We start from the raw sequence: 20,283 nt of genomic DNA, 5'->3' as shown, positions 1-20,283 counted from the left end.
ACTCATGATACCTCTCCTCCTACTCATGATACCTCTCCTCCTACTCGTGATACCTCTCCTCCTACTGATGATACCTCTACTCCTACTCATGACACCTCTCCTCCTACTCATGATACCTCTCCTCCTACTCATGATACCTCTCCTCCTACTCATGATACCTCTCCTCCTACTCATGATACCTCTCCTCCTACTCATGACACCTCTCCTCCTACTCATGACACCTCTCATGATACCTCTCCTCCTACTCATGATACCTCTCCTCCTACTCATGATACCTCTCTTCCTACTCATGATACCTCTCCTCCTACTGATGATACCTCTCCTCCTACTCATGACACCTCTCATGACACCTCTCCTCCTACTGATGATACCTCTCCTCCTACTGATGATACCTCTCCTCCTACTGATGATACCTCTCCTCCTACTGATGATACCTCTCCTCCTACTCATGATACCTCTACTCCTACTCATGACACCTCTCCTCCTACTCATGATACCTCTCCTCCTACTCATGACACCTCTCCTCCTACTGATGATACCTCTCCTCCTACTCATGATACCTCTCCTCCTACTCATGATACCTCTACTCCTACTCATGACACCTCTACTCCTACTCATGACACCTCTCCTCCTACTCATGATACCTCTCCTCCTACTCATGATACCTCTCCTCCTACTCATGATACCTCTCCTCCTACTCATGATATCTCTCCTCCTACTCATGACACCTCTCCTCCTACTCATGATACCTCTCCTCCTACTCATGATACCTCTCCTCCTACTCATGACACCTCTCATGACACCTCTCCTCCTACTCATGATACCTCTCCTCCTACTCATGACACCTCTCCTCCTACTCATGATACCTCTCCTCCTACTCATGATACCTCTCCTCCTACTCGTGATACCTCTCCTCCTACTCATGACACCACTCCTCCTACTCATGACACCTCTCATGACACCTCTCCTCCTACTCATGACACCTCTCATGATACCTCTCCTCCTACTCATGACACCTCTCCTCCTACTCATGACACCTCTCCTCATACTCATGACACCTCTCATGACACCTCTCCTCCTACTCATGATACCTCTCCTCCTACTCATGATACCTCTCCTCCTACTCATGACACACCTCTCCTCCTACTCATGATACCTCTCCTCCTACTCAGAGTGTATAGGGGGTGGGTTCAACAGGTCTACTATCCAGAGTCTATAGGGGGTTGATTCAACAGGTCTACTATCCAGAGTCTATAGGGGGTGGGTTCAACAAGTCTACTGTCCAGAGTCTATAGGGGGTGGGTTCAACATGTCTACTATCCAGAGTCTATAGGGGGTGGGTTCAACAGGTCTACTGTCCAGAGTCTATAGGGTGTGGGTTCAACAGGTCTACTGTCCAGAGTCTATAGGGGGTGGGTTCAACAGGTCTACTATCCAGAGTCTATAGGGGGTGGGTTCAACAGGTCTACTGTCCAGATTCTATGGGGGTGGGATCAACAGGTCTACTGTCCAGAGTCTATAGGGGGTGGGATCAACAGGTCTACTGTCCAGAGTCTATAGGGCGTTATCAAGATGTAGAAGAAGTGCTTACCACGTAGTTACTAGGTTATTGATGGAGAACATATACATACATTACACTCTGTGTAGTCCATCATCTGCCTAGTGTCAGTCACTCTGCTAATACATGTAGATAGGTAGTCTGGTCCATCGTCTGTCTAGTGTCAGTCACTCTGCTAATACATGTAGATAGGTAGTCTGGTCCATAGTCTGTCTAGTGTCAGTCACTCTGCTAATACATGTAGATAGGTAGTCTGGTCCATAGTCTGTCTAGTGTCAGTCACTCTGCTGATACATGTAGATAGGTAGTCTGGTCCATCGTCTGTCTAGTGTCAGTCACTCTGCTAATACATGTAGATAGGTAGTCTGGTCCATAGTCTGTCTAGTGTCAGTCACTCTGCTAATACATGTAGATCGGTAGTCTGGTCCATAGTCTGTCTAGTGTCAGTCACTCTGCATTCAGTCACATAGTCTGTCTAGTGTCAGTTCACACACCAACTAGTCTACAGGGAAGACAGTCAGCAGTTCACACACCAACTAGGCTACAGGGAAGACAGTCAGCAGTTCACACACCAACTAGGCTACAGGGAAGACAGTCAGCAGTTCACACACCAACTAGGCTACAGGGAAGACAGTCAGCAGTTCACACACCAACTAGGCTACAGGGAAGACAGTCAGCAGTTCACACACCAACTAGGCTACAGGGAAGACAGTCAGCAGTTCACACACCAACTAGGCTACAGGGAAGACAGTCAGCAGTTCACACACCAACTAGGCTACAGGGAAGACAGTCAGCAGTTCACACACCAACTAGGCTACAGGGAAGACAGTCAGCAGTTCACACACCAACTAGGCTATAGGGAAGACAGTCAGCAGTTCACACACCAACTAGGCTACAGGGAAGACAGTCAGCAGTTCACACACCAACTAGGCTACAGGGAAGACAGTCAGCAGTTCACACACCAACTAGGCTACAGGGAAGACAGTCAGCAGTTCACACACCAACTAGGCTACAGGGAAGACAGTCAGCAGTTCACACACCAACTAGGCTACAGGGAAGACAGTTAGCACTAAAAGTAGATGGCCCTAGCTAGCAAAAAGACTGTACTAAACAACAGATACAGGCAAAAATGGCCTTTGGCAAAACAAAATATTGTAGTGCCTTTGAACGGGGTATGGTAGTAGTTGCCAGGCGCACCGGTTTGAGTGTGTCCAAGAACTGCAACGCTGCTGGTCTTATAACACAAGTAACAATTCAATGAGTTGAATTCATTAATTCAATGAGTCAACTAAATTACATAATTGCACTTGAGCAGTCGTTTCCAATCACCAGCTGATTACATGTGTGTGTGTGTGTGTGTGTGTGTGTGTGTGTGTGTGTGTGTGTGTGTGTGTGTGTGTGTGTGTGTGTTTCTATAATAGAGGCTTGTGATCCTCTGCTTGATTACACTGCTGAGGAGTGATTGGATTTCCAACCTCTTCGCCAATAGAAATCTTTCAGCCAAAGGAGAGCAGAGTCATTATTACACAGCAGTCTATCAACCACTCATTCAAAATCCCTACAACAATATCTGCAATCCTATTGGAGCAGCTTCATAGTTGATGTCATCACCTAATCCATAAAACAAAAAAAACAGCATTTTGCCATTTTAAAAGAAACACACAGTGACACTAATTTAATCGCAATTTGGGAAAATGGCAGAGGTGGAAAGAGTACTGAAATATATTACTCAAGAAGGAGTCAAATTACGGGTGTAAAAACCCCATCTGAAATAAAAGTACCCAATTTTAAATGTACTCAGAGTAAAAGTAATTGACTTACTTTAAAAATGATAAACAATCTTCATAATTAGCCAATTTCACTAATGTTACCTGAATGTTGTTAACCATGATTTTTTTCCCCATGATTCTACTGTAGGAACTAAGTCATAATATGGAGTTGCTACAAGGCACATCTGAATGGAAAAATATATTATTCTATTTATATTTATATTTGAAAATAAATGAAAGCAATTCATTAATAGAGTCCTGAAATATTCTACTCAAGTAGAAGTACAATTACTGACAAAAGAGTATGAGCACTCGGAAATGCTACTAAATTACAGTAACGAGGCCACAACATGGAGGTCACAACATGGAGACATGGAGGCCACAACATGGAGATCACAACATGGAGACCACAACATGGAGATCACAACATGGAGGCCACAACATGGAGGCCACAACATGGAGGCCACAACATGGAGGCCACAACATGGAGGCCACAACATGGAGGCCACAACATGGAGGCCACAACATGGAGGCCACAACATGGAGGCCACAACATGGAGACCACAACATGGAGGCCACAACATGGAGGCCACAACATGGAGGCCACAACATGGAGGCCACAACATGGAGACCACAACATGGAGGCCACAACATGGAGGCCACAACATGGAGACCACAACATGGAGGCCACAACATGGAGACCACAACATGGAGGCCACAACATGGAGACCACAACATGGAGGCCACAACATGGAGAACACAACATGGAGAACACAACATGGAGGCCACAACATGGAGGCCACAACATGGAGGCCACAACATGGAGGCCACAACATTGAGGCCACAACATTGAGGCCACAACATGGAGGCCACAACACGGAGGCCACAACACGGAGGCCACAACACGGAGGCCACAACACGGAGGCCACAACACGGAGGCCACAACATGGAGACATGGAGGCCACAACATGGAGGCCACAACATGGAGGCCACAACATGGAGACCACAACATGGAGGCCACAACATGGAGGCATGGAGGCCACAACATGGAGGCCACAACATGGAGGCCACAACATGGAGACCACAACATGGAGGCCACAACATGGAGGCCACGACATGGAGGCCACAACATGGAGGCCACAACATGGAGACATGGAGGCCACAACATGGAGACCACAACATGGAGCCCACAAAATGGAGGCCACAACATGGAGACCACAACATAGAGGCCACAACATGGAGGCAACAACATGGAGACATGGGGTCCACAACATGGAGACATGGGGTCCACAACATGGAGGCCACAACATGGAGACATGGGGTCCACAACATGGAGGACACAACATGGAGACATGGGGTCCACAACATGGAGACATGGGGTCCACAACATGGAGGCCACAACATGGAGACATGGAGGCCACAACATGGAGGCCACAAAATGGAGACATGGAGGCCACAACATGGAGGCCACAACATGGAGGCCACAACATGGAGACATGGAGACCACAACATGGAGGCCACAACATGGAGGCCACAACATGGAGGCTGCTAGACACCACACTTCTCAGTGTGTGGCAGTTCAGCCTCTTTGGCAGCCTGTTGAAGGAAGGTGTTTGTCCCATGGTGATCAATCAAATTGATTTATAAATCCCTTCTTTCATCAGCTGATATCTCAAAGTGCTGTACAGAGACCCAGCCTAAAATCCCAAACAGCAAGCAATGCAGGTGTAGAAGCACGGTGGCTAGAAAGGCCCGAACCTAGGAAGAAACCTAGAGAGGAACCAGGCTATGAGGGGTGGCCTGTCCTCTTCTGGCTGTGCCCGGTGGAGATTATAACAGAACATGGCCAAGATGTTCAAATGTTCATTGTGACGACCCTCCCACTCTGTCTGCCGTATTCTTTCTTTGTTCTTGTTTCCTTATTAGGATGCCGGTGGGCGGAGTTGGGAGGGTCGTCAGCTACATGGGAAACACCTGGGCCTGGGTGTGTCCCGGGGATAAATAGACCTCTTCCACATTCATTGGGGAGACTCTCTCCATGCAGACACAGACAGATTTTGGTTGTGGCATTTTTGTGGCTATATGGTTTGGTTTGCGTTGGCACCTTTCAACACCCTTCATTATCATATGTATACACGCTTACACTATGACCACTCACTTACACTACTGACTAAACACACACTCACTTACACTACTGACTAAACACACACTCACTTACACTACTGACTAAACACACACTCACTTACACTACTGACTAAACACACACTCACTTACACTACTGACTAAACACACACTCACTTACACTACTGACTAAACACACACTCACTTACACTACTGACTAAACACACACTCACTTACACTACTGACTAAACACACACTCACTTACACTACTGACTAAACACACACTCACTTACACTACTGACTAAACACACTCTCACTTACACTACTAACTAAACACACACTCACTTACACTACTGACTAAACACACTCACTTACACTACTGACTACTGACTAAACACACACTCACTTACACTACTGACTAAACACACACTCACACTACTGACTAAACACACACTCACTTACACTACTGACTAAGCACACACTCACTTACACTACTGACTAAACACACTCACTTACACTACTAACTAAACACACACTCACTTACACTACTGACTAAACACACTCACTTACACTACTGACTACTGACTAAACACACACTCACTTACACTACTGACTAAACACACACTCACACTACTGACTAAACACACACTCACTTACACTACTGACTAAGCACACACTCACTTACACTACTGACTAAACACACTCACTTACACTACTAACTAAACACACACTCACTTACACTACTAACTAAACACACACTCACTTACACTACTGACTAAACACACTCACTTACACTACTGACTACTGACTAAACACACACTCACTTACACTACTGACTAAACACACACTCACTTACACTACTAACTAAACACACACTCACTTACACTACTGACTAAACACACACTCACTTACACTACTGACTAAACACACTCACACTACTGACTACTGACTAAACACACACCGTTGTTAATTGTATTTACGTTACTTCAGTTAATAAATATATTTTGTTATTCCTTATCTCCACTTTGTCTCCCTTTTGTTGCGGGCTTCGAGCCGGTTCGTGACATCATAAATGACCAGCAGGGTCAAATAATAATAATCACAGTGGTTGGTGAGGGTGCAGCAAGTCAGCACCTCAGGAGTAAATGTCAGTTGGCTTTTCATAGCCGATCTTTCAGAGTATCTCTACCGCTCCTGCTGTCTCTAGAGACTCGAAAAAAGTAGGTCCGGGACAGGTAGCACGTCCGGTGAACAGGTCAGGGTTCCATAGCCGCAGGCAGAACAGTTGAAACTGGAGCAGCAGCACGGCCAGGTGGACTGGGGACAGCAAGGAGTCATCATGCCAGGTAGTCCTGAGGCATGGTCCTAGGGCTCAGGTCCTCCAAGAGAGAGAGCGAATTAAAGAGAGCATACTTACATTCACACAAGACACCGGATAAGACAGGAGAAATACTCCAGATATAACAGACTGACCCTAGCCCCCCGACACATAAACTACTGCAGCATAAATACTGGAGGCTGAGACAGGAGGGGTCAGGAGACACTGTGGCCCCGTCTGACGATAACCCCGGACAGGGCCGGACAGGCAGTGACCTGGTCCCCCAGGAGAGCCAGGTCCTCCTGGTCTACAGGCCTGCTTAGAGACTCCAGAACCTGGATCAGGGGGGCACGATGATCCCTGGGCATGAGGATCCCTGGGCATGATGATCCCTGGGCATGAGGATCCCTGGGCACGATGATCCCCGGGCACGATGATCCCCGGGCACGATGATCCCCGGGCACGATGATTCCTGGGCATGATGATCCCTGGGCATGATGATCCCTAGGCACGATGATCCCTGGGCATGATGATCCCTGGGCATGATGATCCCTGGGCATGATGATTCCTGGACATGATGATCCCTAGGCACGATGATCCCTGGGCACGATGATCCCTGGGCATGATGATCCCTGGGCATGATGATCCCTGGGCATGATGATCCCTGGGCATGATGATTCCTGGGCATGATGATTCCTGGGCACGATGGTCCCTGGGCACAATGATCCCTGGGCACGATGATCCCTGGGCATGATGATTCCTGGGCATGATGATCCCTGGGCATGATGATCCCTGGGCATGATGATCCCTGGGCATGATGATCTCACCTCCAAATCTCTGGCGGACAAGAGCCAGACAGGCAAACATTTTCTGTTCACCTTAATCCACCAAAGAATCAGGAATTTGTCAACTCAATAGTTTATAAATCAACAGTCTTTGGGTGCAGAGTTAAAAAGGCATAGTCCAAACCTTATCCCACCAGAACCAGAACTATTTTAGCCTGGTTGAAAGAGACCGTGATGCCGTCTATCTCCTCCAGAGTCAACGGTCTCCATACAATACTATGCAGACGTCTGGGGGGATAATCAAAATACACAGTTACTCTGTCAGGTATTCTGCAAAGGGATCCAGTATATAATACTGTGGTGGAGGTGGACATGCAACGACAGCAGTCCTAAACATCTATAAGGGCTTATTTAGCCTGTGACCTTTCATAGGTTACACAGAGAGACTGTGACCTTTCATAGGTTACACAGAGAGATTGTGACCTTTCATAGGTTACACAGAGAGATTGTGACCTTTCATAGGTTACACAGAGAGACTGTGACCTTTCATAGGTTACACAGAGAGACTGTGACCTTTCATAGGTTACACAGAGAGATTGTGACCTTTCATAGGTTACACAGAGAGATTGTGACCTTTCATAGGTTACACAGAGAGACTGTGACCTTTCATAGGTTACACAGAGAGACTGTGACCTTTCATAGGTTACACAGAGAGACTGACCTTTCATAGGTTACACAGAGAGACTGTGACCTTTCATAGGTTACACAGAGAGACTGACCTTTCATAGGTTACACAGAGAGACTGTGACCTTTCATAGGTTACACAGAGAGACTGACCTTTCATAGGTTACACAGAGAGACTGACCTTTCATAGGTTACACAGAGAGACTGTGACCTTTCATAGGTTACACAGAGAGACTGTGACCTTTCATAGGTTACACAGAGAGACTGACCTTTCATAGGTTACACAGAGAGACTGACCTTTCATAGGTTACACAGAGAGACTGTGACCTTTCATAGGTTACACAGAGAGACTGACCTTTCATAGGTTACACAGAGAGACTGACCTTTCATAGGTTACACAGAGAGACTGTGACCTTTCATAGGTTACACAGAGAGACTGTGACCTTTCATAGGTTACACAGAGAGACTGACCTTTCATAGGTTACACAGAGAGCCTGACCTTTCATAGGTTACACAGAGAGACTTTGACCTTTCATAGGTTACACAGAGAGACTGTGACCTTTCATAGGTTACACAGAGAGACTGACCTTTCATAGGTTACACAGAGAGACTGTGACCTTTCATAGGTTACACAGAGAGACTGACCTTTCATAGGTTACACAGAGAGAATGTGACCTTTCATAGGTTACACAGAGAGACTGACCTTTCATAGGTTACACAGAGAGACTGACCTTTCATAGGTTACACAGAGAGACTGTGACCTTTCATAGGTTACACAGAGAGACTGACCTTTCATAGGTTACACAGAGAGAATGTGACCTTTCATAGGTTACACAGAGAGACTGACCTTTCATAGGTTAGCAGAACATCCTATAGTCTGCTTTTGTTGTCCTCAAGGTTGACTGACCAGAGGACTGACCAGAGAATTGACCAGAGAATTGATCAGAAGACTGACCAGAGAATTGATCAGAGGACTGACCAGAGGACTGACCAGAGAATTTATCAGAGGACTGACCAGAGAATTGATCAGAGGACTGACCAGAGAATTGATCAGAGAATTGATCAGACAATTGACCAGAGAATTGATCAGAGGACTAACCAGAGAATTGATCAGAGGACTGACCAGAGGACTGACCAGAGAATTGATCAGAGGACTGACCAGAGAATTGATCAGAGGACTGACCAGAGAATTGATCAGAGAATTGATCAGACAATTGACCAGAGAATTGATCAGAGGACTGACCAGAGAATTGATCAGAGGACTAACCAGAGGACTGACCAGAGGACTGACCAGAGGACTGACCAGAGGACTAACCAGAGGACTGACCAGAGGACTGACCAGAGGACTAACCAGAGGACTGACCAGAGGACTAACCAGAGGACTGACCAGAGGACTAACCAGAGGACTGACCAGAGGACTGACCAGAGGACTGACCAGAGGACTAACCAGAGGACTGACCAGAGGACTGACCAGAGGACTAACCAGAGGACTGACCAGAGGACTAACCAGAGGACTGACCAGAGGACTGACCAGAGGACTAACCAGAGGACTGACCAGAGGACTGACCAGAGGACTCACCAGAGAATTGATCAGAGAATTGATCAGATAATTGACCAGAGAATTGATCAGAGGACTAACCAGAGGACTGACCAGAGGACTGACCAGAGGACTGACCAGAGGACTAACCAGAGGACTGACCAGAGGACTAACCAGAGGACTGACCAGAGGACTAACCAGAGGACTGACCAGAGGACTGACCAGAGGACTAACCAGAGGACTGACCAGAGGACTAACCAGAGGACTAGCCAAGAGGACTGACCAGAGGACTGACCAGAGGACTGACCTGAGGACTAACCAGAGGACTGACCAGAGGACTGACCAGAGGACTAACCAGAGGACTGACCAGAGGACTGACCAGAGGACTAACCAGAGGACTGACCAGAGGACTGACCAGAGGACTAACCAGAGGACTGACCAGAGGACTAACCAGAGGACTAACCAAGAGGACTGACCAGAGGACTGACCAGAGGACTGACCTGAGGACTAACCAGAGGACTGACCAGAGGACTGACCAGAGGACTAACCAGAGGACTGACCAGAGGACTAACCAGAGGACTAACCAGAGGACTGACCAGAGGACTAACCAGAGGACTGACCAGAGGACTGACCAGAGGACTAACCAGAGGACTAACCAGTGGACTAACCAGAGGACTAACCAGAGGACTAACCTGGTGTACTGTAAAGTGTTCTGCTAGTGATGTGGACCAGGGGAAGAAGAACCTGGCTATGGAAACAAACACATACATCCAGTAACCACATTACCCTGCTGTTGAACACCTGGAGGTGGGTGTGTTTTACCTCTCCTGTTGTGTTCTGAGCAGAACAACAGAAATTAACTCCATGCGTATTCCTGCTGAGTTACCATGGCAGCATCTTTTGTCATCTCATCTTTTGTCATGTCTCCATCCCATTGAGGGTAGAGTGGTGTGTTCTCGAACCCACGCGATCATCAGTACTCAACATACTCATGTACTGTTTACAAGGCTGGTTCAGACACCTCTAGACTCGGCTTCATTTCTGCCTGAGCTGAATGAGAGGCCTGCAGTAGTTTACAATGTACACTATATATATATATATATATATATATATTTAAATCAATTAAATATATAAATCAATTAAAATGTGAAGATTACAAATTCACTCAATTAAAAGTTTGAGCCCTAATAGCAATTCATTAATTAATGAATGATCCGTTCTTGTGTCACCACATCAAACGGTGACAAAATAATTATGAAACAGCTTTAAAGCTCCCATATATATACAGCATAATGTGAACCCACCTTCAAATGAGTGGATTCAGCTATTTCAGCCACACAAATCTAGCACTCAGCCATGCAATCTCCATAGACAAACATTGGCAGTAGAATGGCCTGCACTGAAGAGCTCGGTGACTTTCAATATGGCACCGTCATAGGTTGCCACTATTTCAACAAGTCATTTCGTCAAATTTCTGCCCTGCTATAAGGAGCAACAACGGCTCAGCAGCAAAGTGGCAAGCCACACAAGCTCACAGAATGGGACCGCTGAGGAGCGTAGTGCTTAAAAATCGTCTGTCCTCGGCTACAACACACACTACCGAGTTCTCAACATAGAAAACAGGAGAGGACAGTCACCGTCATACTGTATGTAATCAACACAATTACACAGCGTTCAATTGGCTCTGCTAATTGAACATAAGCACTCATAATAATCAGGACTAGGAGCCCCAGCAGTGTATTTATAACCTGGACATCATTCAGATCATCAGTAAAAATCAGTATAGAAAACCACTCGTATTACTGCGAATGATTATTCCCTGATTGGTCAAGGTACTGTGTTCTCGTTAAACCCTCCTCCGGGTCTCTCTCTCTCCTTGACTCTCTAAATCTCTCCCCTTGACATCAAAATAAAAGTTGTGTAAGGTTTCCAGATGAGATTGAAAAAGAGTTTCACCGCTTACGTATTCGTTAACATATTGGTAACATCATATAAATGGGAACGAAGAAGCAACATATCGAACGATAGAGATGACGTCGTCCACCATTGGCTCCATTATATAGAACGATAGAGATGATGAGCCATTGGCTCCATTATATAGAACGATATAGATGATGAGCCATTGGCTCCATTATATAGAACGATATAGATGATGAGCCATTGGCTCCATTATATAGAACGATATAGATGATGAGCCATTGGCTCCATTATATAGAACGATATAGATGATGAGCCATTGGCTCCATTATATAGAACGATATAGATGATGAGCCATTGGCTCCATTATATAGAACGATATAGATGATGAGCCATTGGCTCCATTATATAGAACGATATAGATGATGAGCCATTGGCTCCATTATATAGAACGATATAGATGATGAGCCATTGGCTCCATTATATAGAACGATATAGATGATGAGCCATTGGCTCCATTATATAGAACGATATAGATGATGAGCCATTGGCTCCATTATATAGAACGATATAGATGATGAGCCATTGGCTCCATTATATAGAACGATATAGATGATGAGCCATTGGCTCCATTATATAGAACGATATAGATGATGAGCCATTGGCTCCATTATATAGAACGATATAGATGATGAGCCATTGGCTCCATTATATAGAACGATATAGATGATGAGCCATTGGCTCCATTATATAGAACGATATAGATGATGAGCCATTGGCTCCATTATATAGAACGATATAGATGATGAGCCATTGGCTCCATTATATAGAACGATATAGATGATGAGCCATTGGCTCCATTATATAGAACGATATAGATGATGAGCCATTGGCTCCATTATATAGAACGATATAGATGATGAGCCATTGGCTCCATTATATAGAACGATAGAGATGATGAGCCATTGGCTCCATTATATAGAACGATATAGATGATGAGCCATTGGCTCCATTATATAGAACGATATAGATGATGAGCCATTGGCTCCATTACATAGAACGATATAGATGATGAGCCATTGGCTCCATTATATAGAACGATATAGATGATGAGCCATTGGCTCCATTATATAGAACGATATAGATGATGAGCCATTGGCTCCATTATATAGAACGATATAGATGATGAGCCATTGGCTCCATTATATAGAACGATATAGATGATGAGCCATTGGCTCCATTACATAGAACGATATAGATGATGAGCCATTGGCTCCATTATATAGAACGATATAGATGATGAGCCATTGGCTCCATTACATAGAACGATATAGATGATGAGCCATTGGCTCCATTATATAGAACGATATAGATGATGAGCCATTGGCTCCATTATATAGAACGATATAGATGATGAGCCATTGGCTCCATTATATAGAACGATATAGATGATGAGCCATTGGCTCCATTATATAGAACGATATAGATGATGAGCCATTGGCTCCATTACATAGAAAGATATAGATGATGAGCCATTGGCTCCATTATAGAGAACGATATAGATGATGAGCCATTGGCTCCATTACATAGAACGATATAGATGATGAGCCATTGGCTCCATTACATAGAACGATATAGATGATGAGCCATTGGCTCCATTACATAGAACGATATAGATGACGTCGCCACCATTGGCTCCATTACAGAGAACGATATAGATGATGAGCCATTGGCTCCATTACATAGAACGATATAGATGATGAGCCATTGGCTCCATTATATAGAACGATATAGATGATGAGCCATTGGCTCCATTACATAGAACGATATAGGTGACGTCGTCCACCATTGGCTCCATTACATAGAACGATATAGATGGCGTCGTCCACCATTGGCTCCATTACATAGAACGATATAGATGGCGTCGTCCACCATTGGCTCCATTACATAGAACGATATAGATGGCGTCGTCCACCATTGGCTCCATTATATAGAACGATATAGATGATGAGCCATTGGCTCCATTATATAGAACGATATAGATGATGAGCCATTGGCTCCATTATATAGAACGATATAGATGATGAGCCATTGGCTCCATTATATAGAACGATATAGATGATGAGCCATTGGCTCCATTATATAGAACGATATAGATGATGAGCCATTGGCTCCATTATATAGAACGATATAGATGATGAGCCATTGGCTCCATTATATAGAACGATATAGATGATGAGCCATTGGCTCCATTATATAGAACGATATAGATGATGAGCCATTGGCTCCATTATATAGAACGATATAGATGATGAGCCATTGGCTCCATTACATAGAACGATATAGATGATGAGCCATTGGCTCCATTATATAGAACGATATAGATGATGAGCCATTGGCTCCATTATATAGAACGATATAGATGATGAGCCATTGGCTCCATTACATAGAACGATATAGATGATGAGCCATTGGCTCCATTATATAGAACGATATAGATGATGAGCCATTGGCTCCATTACATAGAACGATATAGATGATGAGCCATTGGCTCCATTATATAGAACGATATAGATGATGAGCCATTGGCTCCATTACATAGAACGATATAGGTGACGTCGTCCACCATTGGCTCCATTACATAGAACGATATAGATGGCGTCGTCCACCATTGGCTCCATTACATAGAACGATATAGATGGCGGCGTCCACCATTGGCTCCATTACATAGAACGATATAGATGGCGTCGTCCACCATTGGCTCCATTACATAGAACGATATAGATGGCGTCGTCCACCATTGGCTCCATTACATAGAACGATATAGATGGCGGCGTCCACCATTGGCTCCTGAGTGCTACTTTCAAAACTACTGGCTGAAATGATATAAAACCTTTATAACGCATCTTTAATTAAGTGAGAAACATATGGAAATATTCTTTATGCCCAATGACGAGACATATATGTATATACTGTACTGTGTCTTCGGAAAGCATTCAGGCCCCTTTCACTCTTTCCACATGTTGTTACGTTACAGCCTTATTCTAAAATGGCTAAAATATTTTTTTAAATCCTCGAATATCTACACACAATGCCTCATAACGACTAGGTAAAATACAGTTGTTTTTTTTCTTCAGCAAATGTATTAAAAATAAAAAACAGAAATACCTTATTTACTTTACATAAGTATTCAGACCCTTTGCTATGAGACTCAAAATTGAGCTCTGGTGCATCCTTTTTCCATTTATCTTCCTTGTTTCTGCCACTTGATTGGAGTCCAACTGTGGTAAATTAAATTGATTGGACATGACTTGGGAAGGCACACACCTGTCTATAAGGTCCCACAGTTGACAGCACATGTCAGAGCTAAAACTGAGCCATGAGGTCAAAGAAATGTCCCATGGAGCTCTTAGACAGGATTGTGCCACAGATCTGGGAAATGTTATTAAAAAATGTCTGCAGCATTGAAGGTCCTCAAGAACACAGTGGCCTCCATCATTATTAAATGGAAGAAATTTGGAACCACCAAGACTCTTCCTAGAGCTGGCCGCCTGGCCAAACTGAGCAATAGGGGGAGAGGGGCCTTGGTCAGGGAGGCGACCAAAAACACGATGGTCACTCTGACAGAGCTCTAGAATTCCTCTGTGGGGATGGGAGAATCTTCCAGAAGGACAACCATCTCTGCAGCACTCCACCAATCAGGCCTTTTTGGTAGAATGTCCAGACAGAAGCCACTCCTCAGTAAAAGGCACATGACAGCCAGCTTGGAGTTTGCCAAAAGGCATCTAAGGACTCTCAGACCATGAGAAACAAGATTATCTGATCTAATGAAACCAAGATTGAACTCTTTGGTCTGAATGCCAAGTGTCATGTCTGGAGGGAACCTGGCACCATCCCTACGGTGAATCATGGTAGTGGCAGCATCATGCTGTGGGGATGTTTTTCAGCAGCAGGGCCTGGGAGACTAGTCAGGATCGAAGCAAAGTACAGAGAGAACCTTGATGGAAACCTGCTCCAGAGCGCTCAGGACCTTAGACTGGGGCGAAGGTTCACCTTCCAACAGGATAACGACCCTAAGCACAAAGACAAGACAATGCAAGAGTGGGTTTGGGACAAGTCTCTGAATGTCCTTGAGTGGCCCAGCCAGAGCCTGGACTTGAACCCAATCTAACATCTCTGGAGATACCTGAGAATAGCTGTGCAGCGACGCTCCCCATCCAACCTGACAGAGCTTGAGAGGATCTGCAGAGAGGAATGGGAGAAACTCCCCAAATACAGGTGTGCCAAGCTTGTAGCGTCCTACCCAAGACGAATCAAGGCTGTAATCACTGCCAAAAGAGCTTCAACAAAGTACTGAGTAAAAGGTCTGAATACTTATGTAAATGTGATATTTCAGTTTTTTGTTTGTAATAAATGAGCAAAATGTTCTAGAAACCTGTTTTTGCTTTGTCATTATGGGGTAACGTTTGTAGATTGATGAGGAAAACTGTAATCCATTTTAGAATAAGGCTGTAACGTAACAAAATTAGGAATAGGTCAAGGGGTCACTTTCCGAAGTCGCTGTACACACACTTTGGAGGATGTGATTTTGCTTGTCGCTATTCGTTTGAAAGAGTTGCTATGTCTCTTTTTTTCTCTCTCTCTCCAATTTCATCAAATCCTATTAAGATCTTGTCTCCTCACTGCAACTTCCCAACGAGCTCGGGAGAGGTGAAGATTGAGTTCAACATGCGTCCTCCGAAACATGACCCGCCAAACCATGCTATTTAACAACCGCCCGCTTAACCCCGGAAGCCAGCCGCACCAATGTGTCAGAGGAAACACTGTTCAACTGACGACCGAGTCAGCCTGAAGGTGCTCAGCCCGACACAAGGAGTCGCTAGAGTGCGATGAGCCATGTAAACTCCTGCTGCGTCAGGTTCAGGCTGGGTCTAGAGACAGGATGCTCAGGCCCCTGCTGCGTCAGGTTCAGGCTGGGTCTGGAGACAGGATGGAGGTCAGGCCCCTGCTGCGTCAGGTTCAGGCTGGGTCCGGAGACAGGATGGAGTTCAGGCCCCTGCTGCGTAAAATTCAGGCTGGGTCTAGAGACAGGATGGAGCTCAGGCCCCTGCTGCGTCAGGTTCAGGCTGGGTCTGGAGACATGACGGCTTTAACTGGGGTCTCCTGGGGCCCTGGTGGGGCCACCCTGGAAACGCAGTTGTTGCGTATGGTTCTGCAGCATGGGGGACTGTGGGGCCTCTGTCTGGAACCTCCTTCGGAGAGAGAGAGGTTAAGAAAGTGGCATTTCTCCATTTGACACCATTGATGCCACCAACTGAGTCACACGGAGAGATGCCCCCAACTGAGTCACACGGAGAGATGCCCCCAACTGAGTCACACGGAGAGATGCCCCCAACTGAGTCACACGGAGAGATGCCACCAACGGTGTAAAAATGTGTGAGAGTAGAGAGTCAAATCACATAGTGTCAAGAAAAAGCATGTGAACCCTTTGGATATACCTGGATTTCTGCATAAATTGGTCATAAACTTTGATCTGATCTTCATCTGGGTTTTCATGTCTTTATTGAACACACCGTGGAAACATTCACAGTGCAGGGTGGAAAAAGTATGTGAACCCTTGGATTTAATAACTGGTTGACCCTCCTTTGGCAGCAATAACCTCAACAAAACGTTTTCTGTAGATGCGGATCAGACCTACACAACAGTCAGGAGGAATTTGGACCATTCCTCTATACAAAACTGTTTCAGTTCAGCAATAGTCTTGCGATGTCTGGTGTGAACTGCTCTCTTGAGGTCATGCCACGGTATCTCAATCTGGTTGAGGTCAGGACTGACTGGGCCACCCCACAAGGTGTATTTTGTTCTTTTGAATCCATTCTGTTGATTTACTTCTGTGTTTTTGGTCGTTGTCCTGTTGCATCACCCAACTTCTGTTGAGCTTCAATAGGTGGACATATCTTGATGACATGTCTTGATGACATGTCTTGATGACAAGCTGTCCAGGCCCTGAGGCAGCAAATATGCCCCAAACCATGATGCTCCCTCCACCATACTTTACAGTTGGGTTGAGGTTTTGATGTTGGTGTGCTGTGCCTTGTTTTCTCTCCACACATAGTGTTGTGTGTTCCTTCCAAACAACTCAACTGTAGTTTCATCTGTCCACAGAATATTTTGCCAGTAGCGCTGTGGAACATCCAGGTGCACTTCAGCAAACTTCAGATGTGAAGCAATGTTTTTTTTGGACAGCAGGGGCTTCTTCCGTGGTGTCCTCCCATGAACACCATTCTTGTTTAGTGTTTGTTTTTTTAGAGATGTTAGCATGTTACAGATATTTCTGTAAGTCTTTAGCTGACACTAGGATTCTACTTAACCTCATTGAGCATTCTGCGCTGTGCTCTTGCAGTCATCTTTGCAGGACGGCCACTCCTAGGGAGAGTAGCAACAGTGCTGAACTTTCTCCATTTATAGACCATTTGACTGATGAACATCAAGACTTTTAGAGATACTTTTGTAACCCTTTCCAGCTTTATGCAAGTCAACAATTCTTAATATTAGGTCTTCTGAGATCTCTTTTTTTAAGCATAGTTCACATCAGGCAATGCTTCTTGTGAATAGCAAACTCACAATTCGTGAGTGTTTTTTATAGGGCAAGGCAGCTCTAACCAACATCTCCAATCTTGTCTCATTGATTGGACTCCAGGTTAGCTGACTCCTGACTCCAATTAGCTTTTGGAGAAGTCATTAGTCTAGGGCTTCACATTCTTTCCCTAACCTACACTGTGAATGTTTAAATGACATATTCAATATAGACAAGAAAAATACAATACTTTGTGTGTTATTAGTTTCAGCAGACTATGTTTGTTTATTGTTGTGACTTAGATGAAGATCAAATTTTATGATCAATTTATGCAGAAATCCAGATAATTCCAAAGGGATCACATACTTTTTCTTCCCACTGAGTAGCTAACGTAATGTTAGGAGAATCCATACACTGAGTAGCTATGCTAACATAATGTTAGGAAAATTAAATAAACTGTATAATATAGAGTAAATAAACTGGATAATATATATATAGAGTAAATAAACTGGATAATATATATAGAGTAAATAAACTGTATAATATAGATTAAATAAACTGGATAATATAGATTAAATAAACTGGATAATATATATAGATTAAATAAACTGGATAATATAAGTTTGTCCTATCTCTCCGTACCTGTTTTTATTAATCATCCAACTTCTTACAAATTCTTAAAATAATAGTCCTGTACAAGGTATTTCCATAGCTGGTAAATAAATTATTATAAGTCAGCTGACTGACGATACTACACTTTTTCTGAAAGATGCTAACCAAATTCACATATCGATCAATGTGTTACAATCCTTTTCCAAAGCGTCTGGTCTATATCTTAACATTAATAAATGTGAACTCATGGCTGTCAAAGATTGTGTGACACCTTCATATTATGGTATTCCAGTAAAAGAAGAACTTACATATTTATGCAGAACCATTACAACGGATCAGAAGTCTAGAGGCTTACTACATTTTAACCCTCTTATTAAAAAAAACCAGAATAAACTAAATCAATGGCTACAGAGGGACTTATCTTTAAAAGGTAGAGTCCTAATAACCAAGGCTGAAGGTATCTCTAGACTAACATATAGTGCTCTATCTTTATATCTTGACGGTAAAATAAGCAAGGAGATAGACCAGATGCTTTTCAACTTTCTGTGGAGAAACCGTACCCATTACATTAGGAAAACTGTTGTAATGAAAGCTTATGAATATGATGGGCTGAATTTTCTGGACTTTACTACCTTAATACTTTTAAGATCAATTGGATAAAACAATTCCTAAGAAGACACACTTCCATGTAGAATTTTATTCCTCATCATGTCTTCTCTACTTTTGTTGGCCTTAACTTCATGTTGTTTTGCAATTATAACATTGACAAAGTTCCAGTGAAACTTTCTGCTTTTCATCGGCATGTTTTCTTGTCAGGGTCCTTAATTTATAAACATAATATTTCTCCACACAGATATTATATATGGAATAATCGGGATATATTGTATAAAAATACTTCTTTGTTTTTGGAATATTGGTTTCTAAATAATATCCTATTGGTGAGCCAACTGGTAAATGCAGAGGGTCTTTTACTCAGTTATAAGGAATTCTTATCCCTTTACAAGGTCCCTGTAACACCTAAAGATTTTGTAATTGTTTTAGATGCCATTCCCTCAGGTGTTGCTCTGTTATTCAGGAACGTGTCAAGACCTGACCCTCAGAGCCTACCTTCTATTGACCCTGTTGACTCATCAGTAGGAAAGATTTGTTTCTCTTTTGGTCCATTCAACAACAGAGCGATACGAACCTTGTTTCAGCAGGATGTTGTATGACCTTATTGGATTGGATTTATTGATAATATCTGTTGGAAAAAAGTTTGGATATTGCCACACACATACCAACAAAATTAAGGAAGTTTCCTTTAAAATTATTCATAAATATTATCCTGCCAACCACTACAGGTATATGAAGAAGTTTAAGGAAAAGATCAACTCAAATTGCTCCTTTTGTAATGACCAGCCAGAAA

This window comes from Oncorhynchus mykiss, chromosome 5 (assembly GCF_057628025.1).
Source record: "Oncorhynchus mykiss isolate SJ-2025 chromosome 5, ASM5762802v1, whole genome shotgun sequence".
Lineage (NCBI taxonomy): Eukaryota > Metazoa > Chordata > Actinopteri > Salmoniformes > Salmonidae > Oncorhynchus > Oncorhynchus mykiss.
This window is presented reverse-complemented; position numbering follows the sequence as displayed.